Source organism: Primulina tabacum, chromosome 10 (genome assembly GCF_025594145.1).
Source record: "Primulina tabacum isolate GXHZ01 chromosome 10, ASM2559414v2, whole genome shotgun sequence".
NCBI classification, from domain to species: domain Eukaryota; kingdom Viridiplantae; phylum Streptophyta; class Magnoliopsida; order Lamiales; family Gesneriaceae; genus Primulina; species Primulina tabacum.
This window is the reverse complement of record NC_134559.1, coordinates 41,750,813-41,776,166: the sequence shown is the minus strand read 5'-3', so window position 1 is coordinate 41,776,166 and position 25,354 is coordinate 41,750,813. Positions and strand designations below refer to the sequence as shown.

General features: G+C 44.8%; 28 non-coding genes and 3 pseudogenes across 28 annotated transcripts; all 31 read right to left on the bottom strand.

The window, feature by feature from the left end:
* Nucleotides 1-176: 176 nt before the first annotated feature.
* Nucleotides 177-295, bottom strand: LOC142506809 (5S ribosomal RNA). The gene has a single exon (XR_012805086.1). It is a non-coding gene; the product is annotated as a 5S ribosomal RNA (ribosomal RNA).
* A 681-nt stretch (nt 296-976) lies between these two features.
* Nucleotides 977-1,095, bottom strand: LOC142506796 (5S ribosomal RNA). The gene has a single exon (XR_012805075.1). It is a non-coding gene; the product is annotated as a 5S ribosomal RNA (ribosomal RNA).
* A 681-nt stretch (nt 1,096-1,776) lies between these two features.
* Nucleotides 1,777-1,895, bottom strand: LOC142506785 (5S ribosomal RNA). Its single transcript, XR_012805064.1, has one exon. It is a non-coding gene; the product is annotated as a 5S ribosomal RNA (ribosomal RNA).
* Nucleotides 1,896-2,577: 682 nt separating this feature from the next.
* On the bottom strand, nt 2,578-2,696 carry LOC142506772 (5S ribosomal RNA). The gene has a single exon (XR_012805052.1). It is a non-coding gene; the product is annotated as a 5S ribosomal RNA (ribosomal RNA).
* A 682-nt stretch (nt 2,697-3,378) lies between these two features.
* LOC142506761 (5S ribosomal RNA) lies at nt 3,379-3,497 on the bottom strand. The gene has a single exon (XR_012805041.1). It is a non-coding gene; the product is annotated as a 5S ribosomal RNA (ribosomal RNA).
* A 681-nt stretch (nt 3,498-4,178) lies between these two features.
* LOC142513712 (5S ribosomal RNA) lies at nt 4,179-4,297 on the bottom strand. The gene has a single exon (XR_012809643.1). It is a non-coding gene; the product is annotated as a 5S ribosomal RNA (ribosomal RNA).
* A 681-nt stretch (nt 4,298-4,978) lies between these two features.
* LOC142506749 (5S ribosomal RNA) lies at nt 4,979-5,097 on the bottom strand. Its single transcript, XR_012805030.1, has one exon. It is a non-coding gene; the product is annotated as a 5S ribosomal RNA (ribosomal RNA).
* A 681-nt stretch (nt 5,098-5,778) lies between these two features.
* On the bottom strand, nt 5,779-5,897 carry LOC142506737 (5S ribosomal RNA). Its single transcript, XR_012805019.1, has one exon. It is a non-coding gene; the product is annotated as a 5S ribosomal RNA (ribosomal RNA).
* A 683-nt stretch (nt 5,898-6,580) lies between these two features.
* On the bottom strand, nt 6,581-6,699 carry LOC142506726 (5S ribosomal RNA). The gene has a single exon (XR_012805008.1). It is a non-coding gene; the product is annotated as a 5S ribosomal RNA (ribosomal RNA).
* A 684-nt stretch (nt 6,700-7,383) lies between these two features.
* LOC142513701 (5S ribosomal RNA) lies at nt 7,384-7,502 on the bottom strand. The gene has a single exon (XR_012809632.1). It is a non-coding gene; the product is annotated as a 5S ribosomal RNA (ribosomal RNA).
* A 681-nt stretch (nt 7,503-8,183) lies between these two features.
* On the bottom strand, nt 8,184-8,302 carry LOC142506715 (5S ribosomal RNA). Its single transcript, XR_012804997.1, has one exon. It is a non-coding gene; the product is annotated as a 5S ribosomal RNA (ribosomal RNA).
* A 681-nt stretch (nt 8,303-8,983) lies between these two features.
* On the bottom strand, nt 8,984-9,101 carry LOC142512037 (5S ribosomal RNA). Its single transcript, XR_012808800.1, has one exon. It is a non-coding gene; the product is annotated as a 5S ribosomal RNA (ribosomal RNA).
* A 682-nt stretch (nt 9,102-9,783) lies between these two features.
* On the bottom strand, nt 9,784-9,903 carry LOC142513327 (5S ribosomal RNA). The gene has a single exon (XR_012809279.1). It is a non-coding gene; the product is annotated as a 5S ribosomal RNA (ribosomal RNA).
* Nucleotides 9,904-10,584: 681 nt separating this feature from the next.
* On the bottom strand, nt 10,585-10,703 carry LOC142506704 (5S ribosomal RNA). The gene has a single exon (XR_012804986.1). It is a non-coding gene; the product is annotated as a 5S ribosomal RNA (ribosomal RNA).
* Nucleotides 10,704-11,383: 680 nt separating this feature from the next.
* Nucleotides 11,384-11,502, bottom strand: LOC142506692 (5S ribosomal RNA). The gene has a single exon (XR_012804975.1). It is a non-coding gene; the product is annotated as a 5S ribosomal RNA (ribosomal RNA).
* Nucleotides 11,503-12,183: 681 nt separating this feature from the next.
* Nucleotides 12,184-12,302, bottom strand: LOC142506681 (5S ribosomal RNA). The gene has a single exon (XR_012804964.1). It is a non-coding gene; the product is annotated as a 5S ribosomal RNA (ribosomal RNA).
* A 681-nt stretch (nt 12,303-12,983) lies between these two features.
* Nucleotides 12,984-13,102, bottom strand: LOC142506669 (5S ribosomal RNA). Its single transcript, XR_012804953.1, has one exon. It is a non-coding gene; the product is annotated as a 5S ribosomal RNA (ribosomal RNA).
* Nucleotides 13,103-13,784: 682 nt separating this feature from the next.
* LOC142514506 (5S ribosomal RNA) lies at nt 13,785-13,904 on the bottom strand. Its single transcript, XR_012810396.1, has one exon. It is a non-coding gene; the product is annotated as a 5S ribosomal RNA (ribosomal RNA).
* Nucleotides 13,905-14,585: 681 nt separating this feature from the next.
* Nucleotides 14,586-14,705, bottom strand: LOC142513356 (5S ribosomal RNA). The gene has a single exon (XR_012809307.1). It is a non-coding gene; the product is annotated as a 5S ribosomal RNA (ribosomal RNA).
* A 684-nt stretch (nt 14,706-15,389) lies between these two features.
* Nucleotides 15,390-15,508, bottom strand: LOC142512125 (5S ribosomal RNA; annotated as a pseudogene).
* A 682-nt stretch (nt 15,509-16,190) lies between these two features.
* LOC142514679 (5S ribosomal RNA) lies at nt 16,191-16,309 on the bottom strand. The gene has a single exon (XR_012810562.1). It is a non-coding gene; the product is annotated as a 5S ribosomal RNA (ribosomal RNA).
* A 683-nt stretch (nt 16,310-16,992) lies between these two features.
* LOC142506558 (5S ribosomal RNA) lies at nt 16,993-17,111 on the bottom strand. Its single transcript, XR_012804847.1, has one exon. It is a non-coding gene; the product is annotated as a 5S ribosomal RNA (ribosomal RNA).
* A 683-nt stretch (nt 17,112-17,794) lies between these two features.
* Nucleotides 17,795-17,913, bottom strand: LOC142513526 (5S ribosomal RNA). Its single transcript, XR_012809468.1, has one exon. It is a non-coding gene; the product is annotated as a 5S ribosomal RNA (ribosomal RNA).
* Nucleotides 17,914-18,997: 1,084 nt separating this feature from the next.
* Nucleotides 18,998-19,116, bottom strand: LOC142506579 (5S ribosomal RNA). The gene has a single exon (XR_012804868.1). It is a non-coding gene; the product is annotated as a 5S ribosomal RNA (ribosomal RNA).
* A 680-nt stretch (nt 19,117-19,796) lies between these two features.
* Nucleotides 19,797-19,915, bottom strand: LOC142506578 (5S ribosomal RNA). The gene has a single exon (XR_012804867.1). It is a non-coding gene; the product is annotated as a 5S ribosomal RNA (ribosomal RNA).
* A 680-nt stretch (nt 19,916-20,595) lies between these two features.
* On the bottom strand, nt 20,596-20,714 carry LOC142516217 (5S ribosomal RNA). The gene has a single exon (XR_012812023.1). It is a non-coding gene; the product is annotated as a 5S ribosomal RNA (ribosomal RNA).
* Nucleotides 20,715-21,393: 679 nt separating this feature from the next.
* LOC142513247 (5S ribosomal RNA) lies at nt 21,394-21,512 on the bottom strand. The gene has a single exon (XR_012809204.1). It is a non-coding gene; the product is annotated as a 5S ribosomal RNA (ribosomal RNA).
* A 681-nt stretch (nt 21,513-22,193) lies between these two features.
* On the bottom strand, nt 22,194-22,311 carry LOC142512620 (5S ribosomal RNA). Its single transcript, XR_012808860.1, has one exon. It is a non-coding gene; the product is annotated as a 5S ribosomal RNA (ribosomal RNA).
* Nucleotides 22,312-22,994: 683 nt separating this feature from the next.
* LOC142511475 (5S ribosomal RNA) lies at nt 22,995-23,113 on the bottom strand (annotated as a pseudogene).
* A 685-nt stretch (nt 23,114-23,798) lies between these two features.
* Nucleotides 23,799-23,917, bottom strand: LOC142513306 (5S ribosomal RNA). The gene has a single exon (XR_012809259.1). It is a non-coding gene; the product is annotated as a 5S ribosomal RNA (ribosomal RNA).
* Nucleotides 23,918-24,586: 669 nt separating this feature from the next.
* LOC142512512 (5S ribosomal RNA) lies at nt 24,587-24,707 on the bottom strand (annotated as a pseudogene).
* Between the last annotated feature and the right edge of the window lie 647 nt (nt 24,708-25,354).

Sequence of the window (25,354 nt, the reverse complement as noted above, 5' to 3'; positions counted from 1 at the left end):
TAATGAGTCTCGTCCGTTTGCCCGTTTACAATCAAATTAGCCTACAATTTTGTCCAAATCCGGCAGTGCCCGAGCTACTTTCATTTCACATGTCTTATCTGGTCCCGATCGAGATTCAGATGATTTGAGCCGAAACTCGTCTGTCAACAAGTAATCAAAATAGAAAAACACGAAAAAGGGTGCAACACGAGGACTTCCCAGGGGGTCACCCATCCTAGTACTGCTCTCGCCCAAGCACGCTTAACTTCGGAGTTCTGATGGGATCCGGTGCATTAGTGCTGGTATGATCGCACCCGACATTGAGTGGGATGTTTATTCTTATATCCCTCGAGTACGTGTGGAGCGGGCGGCGATGGACAACACGCGGCACTGCTCTCGCCCAATCATAACCATGAAGTTAAGCGTTCTGGCGCGATGGCAGAGCTAGGATGGGTGACCTCCCTGGGAAGACCTCGTGTCGCGACCGTTTACGTAAATTATGGATAAAACAGTCGAAATAATTGTTTTTAATGAGTTAACCGTCTCCGGAGTAATCTGCGTCATACCCTTCCGCACAGAACCGGCTCACGACAACAAAAATCGATAAATGTTCCCAGAAAATAGAAAAAAAATAAGAAGAAGGAAATAACGAATGTAAAGCTATTATTATGCCTGGGATACGATAAAATGGAACCAGAATCGAATTTCGAACTTCCTAAGCGGATTTCTCGAGGAAACGAAAGCTTAACAGAAGCGGTAAATCGCAAATTAGAGGGTCTTAGAGAAGGAATTCGGCTAAAATCTCGTCAGCTCATTGCGTAGTAATGAGTCTCGTCCGTTTGCCCGTTTACAATCAAATTAGCCTACAATTTTGTCCAAATCCGGCAGTGCCCGAGCTACTTTCATTTCACATGTCTTATCTGGTCCCGATCGAGATTCAGATGATTTGAGCCGAAACTCGTCTGTCAACAAGTAATCAAAATAGAAAAACACGAAAAGGGTGCAACACGAGGACTTCCCAGGGGGTCACCCATCCTAGTACTGCTCTCGCCCAAGCACGCTTAACTTCGGAGTTCTGATGGGATCCGGTGCATTAGTGCTGGTATGATCGCACCCGACATTGAGTGGGATGTTTATTCTTATATCCCTCGAGTACGTGTGGAGCGGGCGGCGATGGACAACACGCGGCACTGCTCTCGCCCAATCATAACCATGAAGTTAAGCGTTCTGGCGCGATGGCAGAGCTAGGATGGGTGACCTCCCTGGGAAGACCTCGTGTCGCGACCGTTTACGTAAATTATGGATAAAACAGTCGAAATAATTGTTTTTAATGAGTTAACCGTCTCCGGAGTAATCTGCGTCATACCCTTCCGCACAGAACCGGCTCACGACAACAAAAATCGATAAATGTTCCCAGAAAATAGAAAAAAAATAAGAAGAAGGAAATAACGAATGTAAAGCTATTATTATGCCTGGGATACGATAAAATGGAACCGGAATCGAATTTCGAACTTCCTAAGCGGATTTCTCGAGGAAACGAAAGCTTAACAGAAGCGGTAAATCGCAAATTAGAGGGTCTTAGAGAAGGAATTCGGCTAAAATCTCGTCAGCTCATTGCGTAGTAATGAGTCTCGTCCGTTTGCCCGTTTACAATCAAATTAGCCTACAATTTTGTCCAAATCCGGCAGTGCCCGAGCTACTTTCATTTCACATGTCTTATCTGGTCCCGATCGAGATTCAGATGATTTGAGCCGAAACTCGTCTGTCAACAAGTAATCAAAATAGAAAAACACGAAAAGGGTGCAACACGAGGACTTCCCAGGGGGTCACCCATCCTAGTACTGCTCTCGCCCAAGCACGCTTAACTTCGGAGTTCTGATGGGATCCGGTGCATTAGTGCTGGTATGATCGCACCCGACATTGAGTGGGATGTTTATTCTTATATCCCTCGAGTACGTGTGGAGCGGGCGGCGATGGACAACACGCGGCACTGCTCTCGCCCAATCATAACCATGAAGTTAAGCGTTCTGGCGCGATGGCAGAGCTAGGATGGGTGACCTCCCTGGGAAGACCTCGTGTCGCGACCGTTTACGTAAATTATGGATAAAACAGTCGAAATAATTGTTTTTAATGAGTTAACCGTCTCCGGAGTAATCTGCGTCATACCCTTCCGCACAGAACCGGCTCACGACAACAAAAATCGATAAATGTTCCCAGAAAATAGAAAAAAAATAAGAAGAAGGAAATAACGAATGTAAAGCTATTATTATGCTTGGGATACGATAAAATGGAACCGGAATCGAATTTCGAACTTCCTAAGCGGATTTCTCGAGGAAACGAAAGCTTAACAGAAGCGGTAAATCGCAAATTAGAGGGTCTTAGAGAAGGAATTCGGCTAAAATCTCGTCAGCTCATTGCGTAGTAATGAGTCTCGTCCGTTTGCCCGTTTACAATCAAATTAGCCTACAATTTTGTCCAAATCCGGCAGTGCCCGAGCTACTTTCATTTCACATGTCTTATCTGGTCCCGATCGAGATTCAGATGATTTGAGCCGAAAATCGTCTGTCAACAAGTAATCAAAATAGAAAAACACGAAAAAGGGTGCAACACGAGGACTTCCCAGGGGGTCACCCATCCTAGTACTGCTCTCGCCCAAGCACGCTTAACTTCGGAGTTCTGATGGGATCCGGTGCATTAGTGCTGGTATGATCGCACCCGACATTGAGTGGGATGTTTATTCTTATATCCCTCGAGTACGTGTGGAGCGGGCGGCGATGGACAACACGCGGCACTGCTCTCGCCCAATCATAACCATGAAGTTAAGCGTTCTGGCGCGATGGCAGAGCTAGGATGGGTGACCTCCCTGGGAAGACCTCGTGTCGCGACCGTTTACGTAAATTATGGATAAAACAGTCGAAATAATTGTTTTTAATGAGTTAACCGTCTCCGGAGTAATCTGCGTCATACCCTTCCGCACAGAACCGGCTCACGACAACAAAAATCGATAAATGTTCCCAGAAAATAGAAAAAAAATAAGAAGAAGGAAATAACGAATGTAAAGCTATTATTATGCCTGGGATACGATAAAATGGAACCGGAATCGAATTTCGAACTTCCTAAGCGGATTTCTCGAGGAAACGAAAGCTTAACAGAAGCGGTAAATCGCAAATTAGAGGGTCTTAGAGAAGGAATTCGGCTAAAATCTCGTCAGCTCATTGCGTAGTAATGAGTCTCGTCCGTTTGCCCGTTTACAATCAAATTAGCCTACAATTTTGTCCAAATCCGGCAGTGCCCGAGCTACTTTCATTTCACATGTCTTATCTGGTCCCGATCGAGATTCAGATGATTTGAGCCGAAAATCGTCTGTCAACAAGTAATCAAAATAGAAAAACACGAAAAAGGGTGCAACACGAGGACTTCCCAGGGGGTCACCCATCCTAGTACTGCTCTCGCCCAAGCACGCTTAACTTCGGAGTTCTGATGGGATCCGGTGCATTAGTGCTGGTATGATCGCACCCGACATTGAGTGGGATGTTTATTCTTATATCCCTCGAGTACGTGTGGAGCGGGCGGCGATGGACAACACGCGGCACTGCTCTCGCCCAATCATAACCATGAAGTTAAGCGTTCTGGCGCGATGGCAGAGCTAGGATGGGTGACCTCCCTGGGAAGACCTCGTGTCGCGACCGTTTACGTAAATTATGGATAAAACAGTCGAAATAATTGTTTTTAATGAGTTAACCGTCTCCGGAGTAATCTGCGTCATACCCTTCCGCACAGAACCGGCTCACGACAACAAAAATCGATAAATGTTCCCAGAAAATAGAAAAAAAATAAGAAGAAGGAAATAACGAATGTAAAGCTATTATATTCTTGGGATACGATAAAATGGAACCAGAATCGAATTTCGAACTTCCTAAGCGGATTTCTCGAGGAAACGAAAGCTTAACAGAAGCGGTAAATCGCAAATTAGAGGGTCTTAGAGAAGGAATTCGGCTAAAATCTCGTCAGCTCATTGCGTAGTAATGAGTCTCGTCCGTTTGCCCGTTTACAATCAAATTAGCCTAGAATTTTGTCCAAATCCGGCAGTGCCCGAGCTACTTTCATTTCACATGTCTTATCTGGTCCCGATCGAGATTCAGATGATTTGAGCCGAAACTCGTCTGTCAACAAGTAATCAAAATAGAAAAACACGAAAAGGGGTGCAACACGAGGACTTCCCAGGGGGTCACCCATCCTAGTACTGCTCTCGCCCAAGCACGCTTAACTTCGGAGTTCTGATGGGATCCGGTGCATTAGTGCTGGTATGATCGCACCCGACATTGAGTGGGATGTTTATTCTTATATCCCTCGAGTACGTGTGGAGCGGGCGGCGATGGACAACACGCGGCACTGCTCTCGCCCAATCATAACCATGAAGTTAAGCGTTCTGGCGCGATGGTAGAGGTAGGATGGGTGACCTCCCTGGGAAGACCTCGTGTCGCGACCGTTTACGTAAATTATAGATAAAACAGTCGAAATAATTTTTTTTAATGAGTTGACCGTCTCCGGAGCAATCTGCGTCATACCCTTCCGCACAGAACCGGCTCACGACAACAAAAATCGATAAATGTTCCCAGAAAATAAAAAAAAAAAAAAAAGAATGAAATAACGAATGTAAAGCTATTATTATTCTTTGGATACGATAAAATGGAACCAGAATCGAATTTCGAACTTCCTAAGCGGATTTCTCGAGGAAACGAAAGCTTAATAGAAGCGGTAAATCGCAAATTAGAGGGTCTTAGAGAAGGAATTCGGCTAAAATCTCGTCAGCTCATTGCGTAGTAATGAGTCTCGTCCGTTTGCCCGTTTACAATCAAATTAGCCTACAATTTTGTCCAAATCCGGCAGTGCCCGAGCTACTTTCATTTCACATGTCTTATCTGGTCCCGATCGAGATTCAGATTATTTGAGCCGAAACTCGTCTGTCAACAAGTAATCAAAATAGAAAAACACGAAAAGGGTGCAACACGAGGACTTCCCAGGGGGTCACCCATCCTAGTACTGCTCTCGCCCAAGCACGCTTAACTTCGGAGTTCTGATGGGATCCGGTGCATTAGTGCTGGTATGATCGCACCCGACATTGAGTGGGATGTTTATTCTTATATCCCTCGAGTACGTGTGGAGCGGGCGGCGATGGACAACACGCGGCACTGCTCTCGCCCAATCATAACCATGAAGTTAAGCGTTCTGGCGCGATGGCAGAGCTAGGATGGGTGACCTCCCTGGGAAGACCTCGTGTCGCGACCGTTTACGTAAATTATGGATAAAACAGTCGAAATAATTGTTTTTAATGAGTTAACCGTCTCCGGAGTAATCTGCGTCATACCCTTCCGCACAGAACCGGCTCACGACAACAAAAATCGATAAATGTTCCCAGAAAATAGAAAAAAAATAAGAAGAAGGAAATAACGAATGTAAAGCTATTATTATGCTTAGGATACGATAAAATGGAACCGGAATCGAATTTCGAACTTCCTAAGCGGATTTCTCGAGGAAACGAAAGCTTAACAGAAGCGGTAAATCGCAAATTAGAGGGTCTTAGAGAAGGAATTCGGCTAAAATCTCGTCAGCTCATTGCGTTGTAATGAGTCTCGTCTGTTTGCCCGTTTACAATCAAATTAGCCTACAATTTTGTCCAAATCCGGCAGTGCCCGAGCTACTTTCATTTCACTATCTTATCTGGTCCCGATCGAGATTCAGATGATTTGAGCCGAAAATCGTCTGTCAACAAGTAATCAAAAATAGAAAAACACGAAAAGGGTGCAACACGAGGACTTCCCAGGGGGTCACCCATCCTAGTACTGCTCTCGCCCAAGCACGCTTAACTTCGGAGTTCTGATGGGATCCGGTGCATTAGTGCTGGTATGATCGCACCCGACATTGAGTGGGATGTTTATTCTTATATCCCTCGAGTACGTGTGGAGCGGGCGGCGATGGACAACACGCGGCACTGCTCTCGCCCAATCATAACCATGAAGTTAAGCGTTCTGGCGCGATGGCAGAGGTAGGATGGGTGACCTCCCTGGGAAGACCTCGTGTCGCGACCGTTTACGTAAATTATGGATAAAACAGTCGAAATAATTGTTTTTAATGAGTTAACCGTCTCCGGAGTAATCTGCGTCATACCCTTCCGCACAGAACCGGCTCACGACAACAAAAATCGATAAATGTTCCCAGAAAATAGAAAAAAAATAAGAAGAAGGAAATAACGAATGTAAAGCTATTATTATGCCTGGGATACGATAAAATGGAACCGGAATCGAATTTCGAACTTCCTAAGCGGATTTCTCGAGAAAACGAAAGCTTAACAGAAGCGGTAAATCGCAAATTAGAGGGTCTTAGAGAAGGAATTCGGCTAAAATCTCGTCAGCTCATTGCGTAGTAATGAGTCTCGTCCGTTTGCCCGTTTACAATCAAATTAGCCTACAATTTTGTCCAAATCCGGCAGTGCCCGAGCTACTTTCATTTCACATGTCTTATCTGGTCCCGATCGAGATTCAGATGATTTGAGCCGAAACTCGTCTGTCAACAAGTAATCAGAAATAGAAAAACACGAAAAAGGGTGCAACACGAGGACTTCCCAGGGGGTCACCCATCCTAGTACTGCTCTCGCCCAAGCACGCTTAACTTCGGAGTTCTGATGGGATCCGGTGCATTAGTGCTGGTATGATCGCACCCGACATTGAGTGGGATGTTTATTCTTATATCCCTCGAGTACGTGTGGAGCGGGCGGCGATGGACAACACGCGGCACTGCTCTCGCCCAATCATAACCATGAAGTTAAGCGTTCTGGCGCGATGGCAGAGCTAGGATGGGTGACCTCCCTGGGAAGACCTCGTGTCGCGACCGTTTACGTAAATTATGGATAAAACAGTCGAAATAATTGTTTTTAATGAGTTAACCGTCTCCGGAGTAATCTGCGTCATACCCTTCCGCACAGAACCGGCTCACGACAACAAAAATCGATAAATGTTCCCAGAAAATAGAAAAAAAAATAAGAAGAAGGAAATAACGAATGTAAAGCTATTATTATTCTTGGGATACGATAAAATGGAACCAGGAATCGAATTTCGAACTTCCTAAGCGGATTTCTCGAGGAAACGAAAGCTTAACAGAAGCGGTAAATCGCAAATTAGAGGGTCTTAGAGAAGGAATTCGGCTAAAATCTCGTCAGCTCATTGCGTAGTAATGAGTCTCGTCCGTTTGCCCGTTTACAATCAAATTAGCCTACAATTTTGTCCAAATCCGGCAGTGCCCGAGCTACTTTCATTTCACATGTCTTATCTGGTCCCGATCGAGATTCAGATGATTTGAGCCGAAAATCGTCTGTCAACAAGTAATCAAAATAGAAAAACACGAAAAGGGGTGCAACACGAGGACTTCCCAGGGGGTCACCCATCCTAGTACTGCTCTCGCCCAAGCACGCTTAACTTCGGAGTTCTGATGGGATCCGGTGCATTAGTGCTGGTATGATCGCACCCGACATTGAGTGGGATGTTTATTCTTATATCCCTCGAGTACGTGTGGAGCGGGCGGCGATGGACAACACGCGGCACTGCTCTCGCCCAATCATAACCATGAAGTTAAGCGTTCTGGCGCGATGGCAGAGGTAGGATGGGTGACCTCCCTGGGAAGACCTCGTGTCGCGACCGTTTACGTAAATTATGGATAAAACAGTCGAAATAATTGTTTTTAATGAGTTAACCGTCTCCGGAGTAATCTGCGTCATACCCTTCCGCACAGAACCGGCTCACGACAACAAAAATCGATAAATGTTCCCAGAAAATAGAAAAAAAATAAGAAGAAGGAAATAACGAATGTAAAGCTATTATTATTCTTGGGATACGATAAAATGGAACCAGAATCGAATTTCGAACTTCCTAAGCGGATTTCTCGAGGAAACGAAAGCTTAACAGAAGCGGTAAATCGCAAATTAGAGGGTCTTAGAGAAGGAATTCGGCTAAAATCTCGTCAGCTCATTGCGTAGTAATGAGTCTCGTCCGTTTGCCCGTTTACAATCAAATTAGCCTACAATTTTGTCCAAATCCGGCAGTGCCCGAGCTACTTTCATTTCACATGTCTTATCTGGTCCCGATCGAGATTCAGATGATTTGAGCCGAAACTCGTCTGTCAACAAGTAATCAAAATAGAAAAACACGAAAAGGGTGCAACACGAGGACTTCCCAGGGGGTCACCCATCCTAGTACTGCTCTCGCCCAAGCACGCTTAACTTCGGAGTTCTGATGGGATCCGGTGCATTAGTGCTGGTATGATCGCACCCGACATTGAGTGGGATGTTTATTCTTATATCCCTCGAGTACGTGTGGAGCGGGCGGCGATGGACAACACGCGGCACTGCTCTCGCCCAATCATAACCATGAAGTTAAGCGTTCTGGCGCGATGGCAGAGCTAGGATGGGTGACCTCCCTGGGAAGACCTCGTGTCGCGACCGTTTACGTAAATTATGGATAAAACAGTCGAAATAATTGTTTTTAATGAGTTAACCGTCTCCGGAGTAATCTGCGTCATACCCTTCCGCACAGAACCGGCTCACGACAACAAAAATCGATAAATGTTCCCAGAAAATAGAAAAAAAATAAGAAGAAGGAAATAACGAATGTAAAGCTATTATTATGCCTGGGATACGATAAAATGGAACCGGAATCGAATTTCGAACTTCCTAAGCGGATTTCTCGAGGAAACGAAAGCTTAACAGAAGCGGTAAATCGCAAATTAGAGGGTCTTAGAGAAGGAATTCGGCTAAAATCTCGTCAGCTCATTGCGTAGTAATGAGTCTCGTCCGTTTGCCCGTTTACAATCAAATTAGCCTACAATTTTGTCCAAATCCGGCAGTGCCCGAGCTACTTTCATTTCACATGTCTTATCTGGTCCCGATCGAGATTCAGATGATTTGAGCCGAAACTCGTCTGTCAACAAGTAATCAAAATAGAAAAACACGAAAAGGGTGCAACACGAGGACTTCCCAGGGGTCACCCATCCTAGTACTGCTCTCGCCCAAGCACGCTTAACTTCGGAGTTCTGATGGGATCCGGTGCATTAGTGCTGGTATGATCGCACCCGACATTGAGTGGGATGTTTATTCTTATATCCCTCGAGTACGTGTGGAGCGGGCGGCGATGGACAACACGCGGCACTGCTCTCGCCCAATCATAACCATGAAGTTAAGCGTTCTGGCGCGATGGCAGAGGTAGGATGGGTGACCTCCCTGGGAAGACCTCGTGTCGCGACCGTTTACGTAAATTATGGATAAAACAGTCGAAATAATTGTTTTTAATGAGTTAACCGTCTCCGGAGTAATCTGCGTCATACCCTTCCGCACAGAACCGGCTCACGACAACAAAAATCGATAAATGTTCCCAGAAAATAGAAAAAAAAATAAGAAGAAGGAAATAACGAATGTAAAGCTATTATTATGCCTGGGATACGATAAAATGGAACCGGAATCGAATTTCGAACTTCCTAAGCGGATTTCTCGAGGAAACGAAAGCTTAACAGAAGCGGTAAATCGCAAATTAGAGGGTCTTAGAGAAGGAATTCGGCTAAAATCTCGTCAGCTCATTGCGTAGTAATGAGTCTCGTCCGTTTGCCCGTTTACAATCAAATTAGCCTACAATTTTGTCCAAATCCGGCAGTGCCCGAGCTACTTTCATTTCACATGTCTTATCTGGTCCCGATCGAGATTCAGATGATTTGAGCCGAAAATCGTCTGTCAACAAGTAATCAAAATAGAAAAACACGAAAAGGGTGCAACACGAGGACTTCCCAGGGGGTCACCCATCCTAGTACTGCTCTTCGCCCAAGCACGCTTAACTTCGGAGTTCTGATGGGATCCGGTGCATTAGTGCTGGTATGATCGCACCCGACATTGAGTGGGATGTTTATTCTTATATCCCTCGAGTACGTGTGGAGCGGGCGGCGATGGACAACACGCGGCACTGCTCTCGCCCAATCATAACCATGAAGTTAAGCGTTCTGGCGCGATGGCAGAGCTAGGATGGGTGACCTCCCTGGGAAGACCTCGTGTCGCGACCGTTTACGTAAATTATGATAAAACAGTCGAAATAATTGTTTTTAATGAGTTAACCGTCTCCGGAGTAATCTGCGTCATACCCTTCCGCACAGAACCGGCTCACGACAACAAAAATCGATAAATGTTCCCAGAAAATAGAAAAAAAATAAGAAGAAGGAAATAACGAATGTAAAGCTATTATTATGCCTGGGATACGATAAAATGGAACCGGAATCGAATTTCGAACTTCCTAAGCGGATTTCTCGAGGAAACGAAAGCTTAACAGAAGCGGTAAATCGCAAATTAGAGGGTCTTAGAGAAGGAATTCGGCTAAAATCTCGTCAGCTCATTGCGTAGTAATGAGTCTCGTCCGTTTGCCCGTTTACAATCAAATTAGCCTACAATTTTGTCCAAATCCGGCAGTGCCCGAGCTACTTTCATTTCACATGTCTTATCTGGTCCCGATCGAGATTCAGATGATTTGAGCCGAAAATCGTCTGTCAACAAGTAATCAAAAATAGAAAAACACGAAAAGGGTGCAACACGAGGACTTCCCAGGGGGTCACCCATCCTAGTACTGCTCTCGCCCAAGCACGCTTAACTTCGGAGTTCTGATGGGATCCGGTGCATTAGTGCTGGTATGATCGCACCCGACATTGAGTGGGATGTTTATTCTTATATCCCTCGAGTACGTGTGGAGCGGGCGGCGATGGACAACACGCGGCACTGCTCTCGCCCAATCATAACCATGAAGTTAAGCGTTCTGGCGCGATGGCAGAGCTAGGATGGGTGACCTCCCTGGGAAGACCTCGTGTCGCGACCGTTTACGTAAATTATGGATAAAACAGTCGAAATAATTGTTTTAATGAGTTAACCGTCTCCGGTAGTAATCTGCGTCATACCCTTCCGCACAGAACCGGCTCACGACAACAAAAATCGATAAATGTTCCCAGAAAATAGAAAAAAAATAAGAAGAAGGAAATAACGAATGTAAAGCTATTATTATGCTTGGATACGATAAAATGGAACCGGAATCGAATTTCGAACTTCCTAAGCGGATTTCTCGAGGAAACGAAAGCTTAACAGAAGCGGTAAATCGCAAATTAGAGGGTCTTAGAGAAGGAATTCGGCTAAAATCTCGTCAGCTCATTGCGTAGTAATGAGTCTCGTCCGTTTGCCCGTTTACAATCAAATTAGCCTACAATTTTGTCCAAATCCGGCAGTGCCCGAGCTACTTTCATTTCACATGTCTTATCTGGTCCCGATCGAGATTCAGATGATTTGAGCCGAAAATCGTCTGTCAACAAGTAATCAAAATAGAAAAACACGAAAAGGGTGCAACACGAGGACTTCCCAGGGGGTCACCCATCCTAGTACTGCTCTCGCCCAAGCACGCTTAACTTCGGAGTTCTGATGGGATCCGGTGCATTAGTGCTGGTATGATCGCACCCGACATTGAGTGGGATGTTTATTCTTATATCCCTCGAGTACGTGTGGAGCGGGCGGCGATGGACAACACGCGGCACTGCTCTCGCCCAATCATAACCATGAAGTTAAGCGTTCTGGCGCGATGGCAGAGCTAGGATGGGTGACCTCCCTGGGAAGACCTCGTGTCGCGACCGTTTACGTAAATTATGGATAAAACAGTCGAAATAATTGTTTTTAATGAGTTAACCGTCTCCGGAGTAATCTGCGTCATACCCTTCCGCACAGAACCGGCTCACGACAACAAAAATCGATAAATGTTCCCAGAAAATAGAAAAAAAATAAGAAGAAGGAAATAACGAATGTAAAGCTATTATTATGCCTGGGACACGATAAAATGGAACCGGAATCGAATTTCGAACTTCCTAAGCGGATTTCTCGAGGAAACGAAGCTTAACAGAAGCGGTAAATCGCAAATTAGAGGGTCTTAGAGAAGGAATTCGGCTAAAATCTCGTCAGCTCATTGCGTAGTAATGAGTTTCGTCCGTTTGCCCGTTTACAATCAAATTAGCCTACAATTTTGTCCAAATCCGGCAGTGCCCGAGCTACTTTCATTTCACATGTCTTATTTGGTCCCGATCGAGATTCAGATGATTTGAGCCGAAAATCGTCTTAAAACAAGTAATCAAAAATAGAAAAACACGAAAAGGGTGCAACACGAGGACTTCCCAGGGGGTCACCCATCCTAGTACTGCTCTCGCCCAAGCACGCTTAACTTCGGAGTTCTGATGGGATCCGGTGCATTAGTGCTGGTATGATCGCACCCGACATTGAGTGGGATGTTTATTCTTATATCCCTCGAGTACGTGTGGAGCGGGCGGCGATGGACAACACGCGGCACTGCTCTCGCCCAATCATAACCATGAAGTTAAGCGTTCTGGCGCGATGGCAGAGCTAGGATGGGTGACCTCCCTGGGAAGACCTCGTGTCGCGACCGTTTACGTAAATTATGGATAAAACAGTCGAAATAATTGTTTTTAATGAGTTAACCGTCTCCGGAGTAATCTGCGTCATACCCTTCCGCACAGAACCGGCTCACGACAACAAAAATCGATAAATGTTCCCAGAAAATAGAAAAAAAATAAGAAGAAGGAAATAACGAATGTAAAGCTATTATTATGCCTTGGATACGATAAAATGGAACCGGAATCGAATTTCGAACTTCCTAAGCGGATTTCTCGAGGAAACGAAAGCTTAACAGAAGCGGTAAATCGCAAATTAGAGGGTCTTAGAGAAGGAATTCGGCTAAAATCTCGTCAGCTCATTGCGTAGTAATGAGTCTCGTCCGTTTGCCCGTTTACAATCAAATTAGCCTACAATTTTGTCCAAATCCGGCAGTGCCCGAGCTACTTTCATTTCACATGTCTTATCTGGTCCCGATCGAGATTCAGATGATTTGAGCCGAAAATCGTCTGTCAACAAGTAATCAAAATAGAAAAACACGAAAAGGGTGCAACACGAGGACTTCCCAGGGGGTCACCCATCCTAGTACTGCTCTCGCCCAAGCACGCTTAACTTCGGAGTTCTGATGGGATCCGGTGCATTAGTGCTGGTATGATCGCACCCGACATTGAGTGGGATGTTTATTCTTATATCCCTCGAGTACGTGTGGAGCGGGCGGCGATGGACAACACGCGGCACTGCTCTCGCCCAATCATAACCATGAAGTTAAGCGTTCTGGCGCGATGGCAGAGGTAGGATGGGTGACCTCCCTGGGAAGACCTCGTGTCGCGACCGTTTACGTAAATTATGGATAAAACAGTCGAAATAATTGTTTTTAATGAGTTAACCGTCTCCGGTAGTAATCTGCGTCATACCCTTCCGCACAGAACCGGCTCACGACAACAAAAATCGATAAATGTTCCCAGAAAATAGAAAAAAAATAAGAAGAAGGAAATAACGAATGTAAAGCTATTATTATGCCTTGGATACGATAAAATGGAACCAGAATCGAATTTCGAACTTCCTAAGCGGATTTCTCGAGGAAACGAAAGCTTAACAGAAGCGGTAAATCGCAAATTAGAGGGTCTTAGAGAAGGAATTCGGCTAAAATCTCGTCAGCTCATTGCGTAGTAATGAGTCTCGTCCGTTTGCCCGTTTACAATCAAATTAGCCTACAATTTTGTCCAAATCCGGCAGTGCCCGAGCTACTTTCATTTCACATGTCTTATCTGGTCCCGATCGAGATTCAGATGATTTGAGCCGAAAATCGTCTTTCAACAAGTAATCAAAATAGAAAAACACGAAAAGGGTGCAACACGAGGACTTCCCAGGGGGTCACCCATCCTAGTACTGCTCTCGCCCAAGCACGCATTAACTTCGGAGTTCTGAAGGGATCCGGTGCATTAGTGCTGGTATGATCGCACCCGACATTGAGTGGGATGTTTATTCTTATATCCCTCGAGTACGTGTGGAGCGGGCGGCGATGGACAACACGCGGCACTGCTCTCGCCCAATCATAACCATGAAGTTAAGCGTTCTGGCGCGATGGCAGAGGTAGGATGGGTGACCTCCCTGGGAAGACCTCGTGTCGCGACCGTTTACGTAAATTATAGATAAAACAGTCGAAATAATTGTTTTTAATGAGTTAACCGTCTCCGGAGTAATCTGCGTCATACCCTTCCGCACAGAACCGGCTCACGACAACAAAAATCGATAAATGTTCCCAGAAAATAGAAAAAAAATAAGAAGAAGAAATAACGAATGTAAAGCTATTATTATGCCTGGGATACGATAAAATGGAACCGGAATCGAATTTCGAACTTCCTAAGCGGATTTCTCGAGGAAACGAAAGCTTAACAGAAGCGGTAAATCGCAAATTAGAGGGTCTTAGAGAAGGAATTCGGCTAAAATCTCGTCAGCTCATTGCGTAGTAATGAGTCTCGTCCGTTTGCCCGTTTACAATCAAATTAGCCTACAATTTTGTCCAAATCCGGCATTGCCCGAGCTACTTTCATTTCACATGTCTTATCTGGTCCCGATCGAGATTCAGATGATTTGAGCCGAAAATCGTCTGTCAACAAGTAATCAAAATAGAAAAACACGAAAAGGAGTGCAACACGAGGACTTCCCAGGGGGTCACCCATCCTAGTACTGCTCTTCGCCCAAGCACGCTTAACTTCGGAGTTCTGATGGGATCCGGTGCATTAGTGCTGGTATGATCGCACCCGACATTGAGTGGGATGTTTATTCTTATATCCCTCGAAGTACGTGTTGAGCGGGCGGCGATGGACAACACGCGGCACTACTCTCGCCCAATCATAACCATGAAGTTAAGCGTTCTGGCGCGATGGCAGAGTTAGGATGGGTGACCTCCCTGGGAAGACCTCGTGTCGCGACCGTTTACGTAAATTATTGATAAAACAGTCGAAATAATTGTTTTTAATGAGTTAACCGTCTCCGGTGTAATCTGCGTCATACCCTTCCGCACAGAACCGGCTCACGACAACAAAAATCGATAAATGTTCCCAGAAAATAGAAAAAAAATAAGAAGAAGGAAATAAAGAATGTAAAGCTATTATTATGCCTCGGATACGATAAAATGGAACCGGAATCGAATTTCGAACTTCCTAAGAGGATTTCTCGAGAAAACGATAGCTTAACAGAAGCGGTAAATCGCAAATTAGAGGGTCTTAGAGAAGGAATTCGGCTAAAATCTCGTCAGCTCATTGCGTAGTAATGAGTCTCGTCCGTTTGCTCGTTTACAATCAAATTAGCCTACAATTTTGTCCAAATCCGGCAGTGCCCGAGCTACTTTCATTTCACATGTCTTATCTGGTCTCGATCGAGATTCAGATGATTTGAGCCGAAAATCGTCTGTCAACAAGTAATCAAAAATAGAAAAACACGAAAAAGGGTGGAACACGAGGACTTCCCAGGGGGTCACCCATCCTAGTATTCCTCATGTCCAAGCACGCTTAACTTAGAAGTTCTGATGGGATCCGGTGCATTAGTGCTTGTATGATCGCACCGGACATTAAGTAGGATGTTTATTCTTATATCCCTCGAGTACGTTTGGAGCGGGCGGCGATGGACAACACGCGGCACTGCTCTCGCCCAATCATAACCATGAAGTTAAGCGTTCTGGCGCGATGGCAGAGCTAGGATGGGTGACCACTCTGGGAAGACCTCGTGTCGCGACCGTTTACTTAAATTATGGATAAAATAGTCGAAATAATTATTTTAATGAGTTAACCGTCTCCGGTGTAATCTGCGTCATACCCTTCCGCACAGAACCGGCTCACGACAACAAAAATCGATAAATGTTCCCAGAAAATAGAAAAAGAAATTAGAAGAAGGAAATAACGAATGTAAAGCTATTATTATTCTTGTGATACGATAAAATGGAACCAGAATCGAATTTCGAACTTCCTAAGCGGATTTCTCGAGGAAACGAAAGCTTAACAGAAGCGGTAAATCGCAAATTAGAGGGTCTTAGAGAAGGAATTCGGCTAAAATCTCGTCAGCTCATTCTTTAGTAATGAGTCTCGTCCGTTTGCCCGTTTACAATCAAATTAGCCTACAATTTTGTCCAAATCCGGCAGTGCCCGAGCTACTTTCATTTCACATGTCTTATCTGGTCCCGATCGAGATTCAGATGATTTGAGCCGAAAATCGTCTATCAACAAGTAATCAAAAATAGAAAAACACGAAAAGGGTGCAACACGAGGACTTCCCAGGGGGTCACCCGTCCTAGTACTGCTCTCGCCCAAGCACGCATAACTTCGGAGTTCGGAAGGGATCCGGTGCATTAGTGCTGGTATGATCGCACCCGACATTGAGTGGGATGTTTATTCTTATATCCTCGAGTACGTGTGGAGCGGGCGACGATGGACAACACGCGGCACTGCTCTCGTCCAATCATAACCATGAAGTTAAGCGTTCTAGCGCGATGGCAGAGCTACGATGGGCGACCTCCCCGGGAAGACCTCGTGTCGCGACCGTTTACGTAAATTATGGATAAAAGAGTTGAAATAATTGTTTTTAATGAGTAAACCTTCTCCGGAGTAATCTGCGTCATACCCTTCCGCACAAAACCGCCTCAAGACAACAAAAATCGCAAAATATTCCCAGAAAATAGAAAAAAAATAAGAAGAAGGTAATAGCGAATGTAAAGCTATTATTATGCCTGGGATACGATAAAATGGAACCGAAATAGAATTTCGAACTTCCAAAGCGGATTTCTCGAGGAAACAGAAGCTTAACAGAAGCGGTAAATCGTAAATTAGAGGGTCTTAGAGAAGGAATTTAGCTAAAATACCGCCAGCTCTGTGCGGAGTAATGATTCTCATCCGTTTGCCCGTTTACAATCAAATTAGCCTATAATTTTGTCCAAATCCGGTAGTGTTCGAGCTACGTTGATTTCACATGTCTTATCTCGTCCCGATCGAGATTCAGATGATTTGAGCCGAAAATCGTCTGTCAACAAGAAATAAAAAAATAGAAAAACATGAAAAGCGGTGCAACACGAGGACTTCCAAGGGGGTCACCCATCCTAGTATTGCTCTCGCCCAAGCACGCTTAACTTCAGAGTTCTGATGGGATCCTGTGCATTAGTGCTGGTATGATCGCACCCGGACAATGAGTGGGATGTTTATTCTTACATCCCTCGAGTACGTGTGGAGCGGGCGGCGATGGACAACACGCGGCACTGCTCTCGCCCAATCATAACCATGAAGTTAAGCGTTCTGGCGCGATGGCAGAGCTAGGATGGTTGACCTCCCTGGGAAGTCCCGTGTCGCGACCGTTTACGTAAATTAGGGCAAAAACAGTCGAAATAATTGTTTTTAATGAGTTAACCGTCTCCGGAGTAATCTGCGTCTTACCCTTCCGCACAGAACCGGCTCACGACAACAAAAATCGCTAAATGTTCCCAGAAAATAAGAAAAAAATAAGATGAAGGAAATAGCGAATGTAAAGCTATTATTATGCCTGGGATATGATAAAATGGAACCGGAATCGAATTTCGAACTTCCTAAGCGGATTTATCGAGGAAACGAAAGCTTAACAGAAGCGGTAAATCGCAAATTAGAGGGTCTTAGAGAAGGAATTCGACTAAAATCTCGTCAGCTCATTGCGTAGTAATGAGTCTCGTCCGTTTGCCCGTTTACAATCAAATGAGCCTACAATTTTGTCCAAATCCGGCAGTGCCCGAGCTACTTTCATTTCACATGTCTTATCTGGTCCCGATCGAGATTCAGATGATTTGAGCCGAAAATCGTCTGTCAACAAGTAATCAAAAATAGAAAAACACGAAAAAGGGTGCAACACGAGGACTTCTCAGTGGGTCACCCACCCTAGTACTGCTCTCACCCAAGCACGCTTAACTTCGGAGTTCTGATGGGATCCGGTGCATTAGTGCTGGTATGATTGCACCCGACATTGAGTGGGATGTTTATTCTTATATCCCTCGAGTACGTGTGGAGCGAGCGGCGATGGACAACACGCGGCACTGCTCTCGCCCAATCATAACCATGAAGTTAAGCGTTCTGGCGCGATGGCAGAGCTAGGATAGGTGACCTGCCTGGGAAGACCTCGTGGTGCGACCGTTTACGTAAATTATGGATAAAACAGTCGAAATAATTGTTTTTAATGAGTTATCCGTCTCCGGAGTAATCTGCGTCATACACTTCCGCACAGAAACGGCTCACGACAACAAAAATCGATAAATGTACCTAGAAAATAGAAAAAAAATAAGAAGAAGGAAATAGCGAATGTAAAGCTATTATTATGCCTGAGATACGATAAAATGGAACGGGAAATCGAATTTTGGACTTCCTAAATGGATTTCTCGAGGAAACTGAAGCTTAACAGAAGCGGAAAATCGCAAATTAGAGGGTCTTAGAGAAGGAATTCGGCTAAAATCTCACCAGCTCATTGCGGAGTAACATTTCTCGTTCGTTTGCCCGTTTACAATCAAATTAGCCTACAATTTTGTCCAAATACGGCAGTGCCCGAGATACGTTGATTTCAGTCGAAATAATTGTTTTTATTGAGTTAACCGTCTCCGGAGTAATCTGCGTCATACCCTTCCGCACAGAACCGGCTCACGACAACAAAAATCGATAATTGTTCCCTGAAAATAGAAAAAAAAATAAGAAGAAGGAAATAACGAATGTAAAGCTATTATTATGCTTGGGATACGATAAAATGGAACCGCAATCGAATTTCGAACTTCCTAAGAGGGATTTCTCGAGGAAACGAAAGCTTAACAGAAGCGGTAAATCGCAAATTAGAGGGTCTTAGAGAAGGAATTCGGCTAAAATCTCGTCAGCTCATTGCGTAATAATGAGTCTCGTCCGTTTGCCCGTTTACAATCAAATTAGCCTACAATTTTGTCCAAATCCGGCAGTGCCCGAGCTACTTTCATTTCACATGTTTTATCTGGTCCCGATCGAGATTCAGATGATTTGAGCCGAAAATCGTCTATCAACAAGTAATCAAAAATAGAAAAACACGAAAAGGGTGCAACACGAGGACTTCCCAGGGGGTCACCCATCCTAGTACTGCTCTCACCCAAGCAAGCTTACCTTCGTAGTTCTGATGGGATCCGGTGCATTAGTGCTGGTATGATCGCACCCGAAATTGAGTGGGATGTTTATTCTTATATCCCTCGAGTACGTGTGGAGCGGGCGGCGATGGACAACACGCGGCACTGCTCTCGCCCAATCATAACCATGAAGTTAAGCGTTCTACGCGATGGCATAGGTAGGATGGGTGACCTCCCTGGGAAGACCTCGTGTCGCGACCGTTTACGTAAATTATGGATAAAACAGTCGAAATAATTGTTTTTAATGAGTTAACCGTCTCCGGAGTAATCTGCGTAATACCCTTCGGCACAGAACCGGCTCACGACAACAAATATCGATAAATGTTCCCAGAAAATAGAAAAAAATAAGAAGAAGGAAATAACGAATGTAAAGCTATTATTATGCCTGGGATACGATAAAATGGAACCGGAATCGAATTTCGAACTTCCTAAGCGGATTTCATGATGAAACGAAAGCTTAACAGAAGCGTTAAATCGCAAATTAGAGGGTCTTAGAGAAGGAATTCGGCTAAAATCTCGTCAGCTCATTGCGTAATAATGAGTCTCGTCCGTTTGCCCGTTTACAATCAAATTAGCCTACAATTTTGTCCAAATCCGGCAGTGCCCGAGCTACTTTCATTTCACATGTTTTATCTGGTCCCGATCGAGATTCAGATGATTTGAGCCGAAAATCGTCTATCAACAAGTAATCAAAAATAGAAAAACACGAAAAGGGTGCAACACGAGGACTTCCCAGGGGGTCACCCATCCTAGTACTGCTCTCACCCAAGCAAGCTTACCTTCGTAGTTCTGATGGGATCCGGTGCATTAGTGCTGGTATGATCGCACCCGAAATTGAGTGGGATGTTTATTCTTATATCCCTCGAGTACGTGTGGAGCGGGCGGCGATGGACAACACGCGGCACTGCTCTCGCCCAATCATAACCATGAAGTTAAGCGTTCTGCGCGATGGCAGAGGTAGGATGGGTGACCTCCCTGGGAAGACCTCGTGTCGCGACCGTTTACGTAAATTATGGATAAAACAGTCGAAATAATTGTTTTTAATGAGTTAACCGTCTCCGGAGTAATCTGCGTAATCCCCTTCGGCATAGAACCGGCTCACGACAACAAATATCGATAAATGTTCCCAGAAAATAGAAAAAAATAAGAAGAAGAAAATAACGAATGTAAAGCTATTATTATGCCTGGGATATGATAAAATGGAACCGGAATCGAATTTCGAACTTCCTAAGCGGATTTCATGATGAAACGAAAGCTTAACAGAAGCGTTAAATCGCAAATTAGAGGGTCTTAGAGAAGAAATTCGGCTAAAATCTCGTCAGCTCATTGCGTAATAATGAGTCTCGTCCGTTTGCCCGTTTACAATCAAATTAGCCTACAATTTTGTCCAAATCCGGCAGTGCCCGAGCTACTTTCATTTCACATGTTTTATCTGGTCCCGATCGAGATTCAGATGATTTGAGCCGAAAATCGTCTATCAACAAGTAATCAAAAATAGAAAAACACGAAAAGGGTGCAACACGAGGACTTCCCAGGGGGTCACCCATCCTAGTACTGCTCTCACCCAAGCAAGCTTAACTTCGTAGTTCTGATGGGATCCGGTGCATTAGTGCTGGTATGATCGCACCCGACATTGAGTGGGATGTTTATTCTTATATCCCTCGAGTACGTGTGGAGCGGGCGGCGATGGACAACACGCGGCACTGCTCTCGCCCAATCATAACCATGAAGTTAAGCGTTCTGGCGCGATGGCAGAGCTAGGATGGGTGACCTCCCTAGGAAGACCTCGTGTCGCGACCGTTTACGTAAATTATGAATAAAACAGTCGAAATAATTGTTTTTAATGAGTTAACCGTCTCCGGAGTAATCTGCGTCATACCCTTCCGCACAGAACCGGCTCACGACAACAAAATCGATAATGTTCCCAGAAAATAGAAAAAAAATAAGAAGAAGGAAATAACGAATGTAAAGCTATTATTATGCCTGGGATACGATAAAATGGAACCGGAATCGAATTTCGAACTTCCTAAGCGGATTTCTAGAGGAAACGAAAGCTAACAGAAGCGTTTAAATCGCAAATTAGAGGGTCTTAGAGAAGGAATTCGGCTAAAATCTCGTCAGCTCATTGCGTAATAATGAGTCTCGTCCGTTTGCCCGTTTACAATCAAATTAGCCTACAATTTTGTCCAAATCCGGCAGTGCCCGAGCTACTTTCATTTCACATGTCTTATCTGGTCCCGATCGAGATTCAGATGATTTGAGCCGAAAATCGTCTGTCAACAAGTAATCAAAATAGAAAAACACGAAAAGGGTGCAACACGAGGACTTCCCAGGGGGTCACCCATCCTAGTACTGCTCTCGCCCAAGCACGCTTAACTTCGTAGTTCTGATGGGATCCGGTGCATTAGTGCTGGTATGATCGCACCCGACATTGAGTGGGATGTTTATTCTTATATCCCTCGAGTACGTGTGGAGCGGGCGGCGATGGACAACACGCGGCACTGCTCTCGCCCAATCATAACCATGAAGTTAAGCGTTCTGGCGCGATGGCAGAGGTAGGATGGGTGACCTCCCTGGGAAGACCTCGTGTCGCGACCGTTTACGTAAATTATGGATAAAACAGTCGAAATAATTGTTTTTAATGAGTTAACCGTCTCCGGAGTAATCTGCGTCATACCCTTTCGCACAGAACCGGCTCACGACAACAAATATCGATAAATGTTCCCAGAAAATAGAAAAAAAATAAGAAGAAGAAATAACGAATGTAAAGCTATTATTATGCCTGGGATACGATAAAATGGAACCGGAATCGAATTTCGAACTTCCTAAGCGGATTTCATGATGAAACGAAAGCTTAACAGAAGCGTTAAATCGCAAATTAGAGGGTCTTAGAGAAGGAATTCGGCTAAAATCTCGTCAGCTCATTGCGTAATAATGAGTCTCGTCCGTTTGCCCGTTTACAATCAAATTAGCCTACAATTTTGTCCAAATCCGGCAGTGCCCGAGCTACTTTCATTTCACATGTCTTATCTGGTCCCGATCGAGATTCAGATGATTTGAGCCGAAAATCGTCTGTCAACAAGTAATCAAAAATAGAAAAACACGAAAAGGGTGCAACACGAGGACTTCCCAGGGGTCACCCATCCTAGTACTGCTCTCGCCCAAGCACGCTTAACTTCGGAGTTCTGATGGGATCCGGTGCATTAGTGCCGGTATGATCGCACCCGACATTGAGTGGGATGTTTATTCTTATATCCCTCGAGTACGTGTGGAGCGGGCGGCGATGGACAACACGCGGCACTGCTCTCGCCCAATCATAACCATGAAGTTAAGCGTTCTGCGCGATGGCAGAGGTAGGATGGGTGACCTCCCTGGGAAGACCTCCTGTCGCGACCGTTTACGTAAATTATGGATAAAACAGTCGAAATAATTGTTTTTAATGAGTTAACCGTCTCCGGAGTAATCTGCGTAATACCCTTCAGCACAGAAACCGGCTCACGACAACAAATATCGATAATGTTCCCAGAAAATAGAAAAAATAAGAAGAAGAAAATAACGAATGTAAAGCTATTATTATGCCTGGGATATGATAAAATGGAACCGGAATCGAATTTCGAACTTCCTAAGCGGATTTCATGATGAAACGAAAGCTTAACAGAAGCGTTTAAATCGCAAATTAGAGGGTCTTAGAGAAGAAATTCGGCCTAAAATCTCGTCAGCTCATTGCGTAATAATGAGTCTCGTCCGTTTTGCCCGTTTACAATCAAATTAGCCTACAATTTTGTCCAAATCCGGCAGTGCCCGAGCTACTTTCATTTCACATGTCTTATCTGGTCCCGATCGAGATTCAGATGATTTGAGCCGAAAATCGTCTATCAACAAGTAATCAAAAATAGAAAAACACGAAAAGGGTCGCAACACGAAGGACTTCCCAGGGGGTCACCATCCTAGTACTGCTCTCACCCAAGCAAGCTTAACTTCGTAGTTCTGATGGGATCCGGTGCATTAGTGCTGGTATGATCGCACCCGACATTGAGTGGGATGTTTATTCTTATATCCCTCGAGTACGTGTGGATGCGGAGCGGCGATGGACAACACGCGGCACTGCTCTCGCCCAATCATAACCATGAAGTTAAGCGTTCTGGCGCTGATGGCAGAGCTAGGATGGGTGACCTCCCTAGGAAGACCTCGTGTCGCGACCGGTTACGTAAATTATGAATAAAACAGTCGAAATAATTGTTTTTAATGAGTTAACCGTCTCCGGAGTAATCTGCGTCATACCCTTCCGCCCAAACCGGCTCACGACAACAAAAATCGATAATGTTCCCAGAAAATAGAAAAAAAATAAGAAGAAGGAAAATAACGAATGTAAAGCTATTATTATGCCTGGGATACGATAAAATGGAACCGGAATCGAATTTCGAACTTCCTAAGCGGATTTCTCGAGGAAACGAAAGCTTAACAGAAGCGTTTAATCGCAAATTAGAGGGTCTTAGAGAAGGAATTCGGCTAAAATCTCGTCAGCTCATTGCGTAGTAATGAGTCTCGTCCGTTTGCCCGTTTACAATCAAATTAGCCTACAATTTTGTCCAAATCCGGCAGTGCCCGAGCTACTTTCATTTCACATGTCTTATTGGTCCTCGATCGAAATTCAGATGATTTGAGCCGAAAATCGTCTGTCAACAAGTAATCAAAAATAGAAAAACACGAAAAGGGGTGCAACACGAGGACTTCATAGGGGGTCATCCATCCTAGTACTTCTCTCGCCCAAGCACGCTTAACTTCGGAGTTCTGATGGGATCCGGTGCATTAGTGCTGGTATGATCGCACCCGACATTGAGTGGGATGTTTATTCTTATATCCCTCGAGTACGTGTGGAGCGGGCGGCGATGGACAACACGCGGCACTGCTCTCGCCCAATCATAACCATGAAGTTAAGCGTTCTGGCGCGATGGCAGAGGTAGGATGGGTGACCTCCCTGGGAAGACCTCGTGTCGCGACCGTTTACGTAAATTATGGATAAAACAGTCGAAATAATTGTTTTTAATGAGTTAACCGTCTCCGGAGTAATCTGCGTCATACCCTTCCGCACAGAACCGGCTCGACACAAAAATCGATAAATGTTCCCAGAAAATAGAAAAAAAATAAGAAGAAGGAAATAACGAATGTAAAGCTATTATATGCCTGATACGATAAAATGGAACCGGAATCGAATTTCGAACTTCCTAAGCGGATTTCTGAGGAAACGAAAGCTTAACAGAAGCGTGTTAATCGCAAATTAGAGGGTCTAGAGAAGGAATTCGGCTAAAATCTCGTCAGCTCATTGCGTATAATGAGTCTCGTCGTTTGCCGTTTACAATCAAATTAGCCTACAATTTTGTCCAAATCGGCAGTGCCGAGCTACTTTCATTTCACATGTCTTATCTGGTCCCGATCGAGATTCAGATGATTTGAGCCGAAAATCGTCTATCAACAAGTAATCAAAATAGAAAACACGAAAAGGGGTGCAACACGAGGACTTCCCAGGGGGTCACCGATCCTAGTACTGCTCTACACCCAAGCAAGCTTAACTTCGTAGTTCTGATGGGCATCCGGTGCATTAGTGCCGGTCTGATCGCACCCGACATGGCGTGGTATGTTATTCTTATATCCCTCGAGTAGTGTGGAGCGGGCGGCTGATGGACCACACAGCGGCACTGCTCTCGCCCAACATAACATGAAGTTAAGCGTTCTGCGCGATGGCAGAGGTAGGCATGGGTGACCTCCCTGGGAAGACCTCGTGTCGCGACCGTTTACGTAAATTATGGATAAAACAGTCGAAATAATTGTTTTTAATGAGTTAACCGTCTCCGGAGTAATCTGCGTCATACCCTTCCGCACAGAACCGGCTCACGAAAAAAAATCGATAATGTTCCCAGAAAATAGAAAAAAAAAAAGAAGAAGGAAATAACGAATGTAAAGCTATTATTATGCCTGGGATACGATAAAATGGAACCGGAATCGAATTTCGAACTTCCTAAGCGGATTTCTCGAGGAAACGAAAGCTTAACAGAAGCGTTAATCGCAAATTAGAGGGTCTTAGAGAAGGAATTCGGCTAAAATCTCGTCAGCTCATTGCGTAGTAATGAGTCTCGTCCGTTTGCCCGTTTACAATCAAATTAGCTACAATTTTGTCCAAATCCGGCAGTGCCCGGCTACTTTATTACATGTCTTATGGTCTTGATCGAAATTCAGATGATTTGAGCCGAAATCGTCTGTCAACAAGTAAT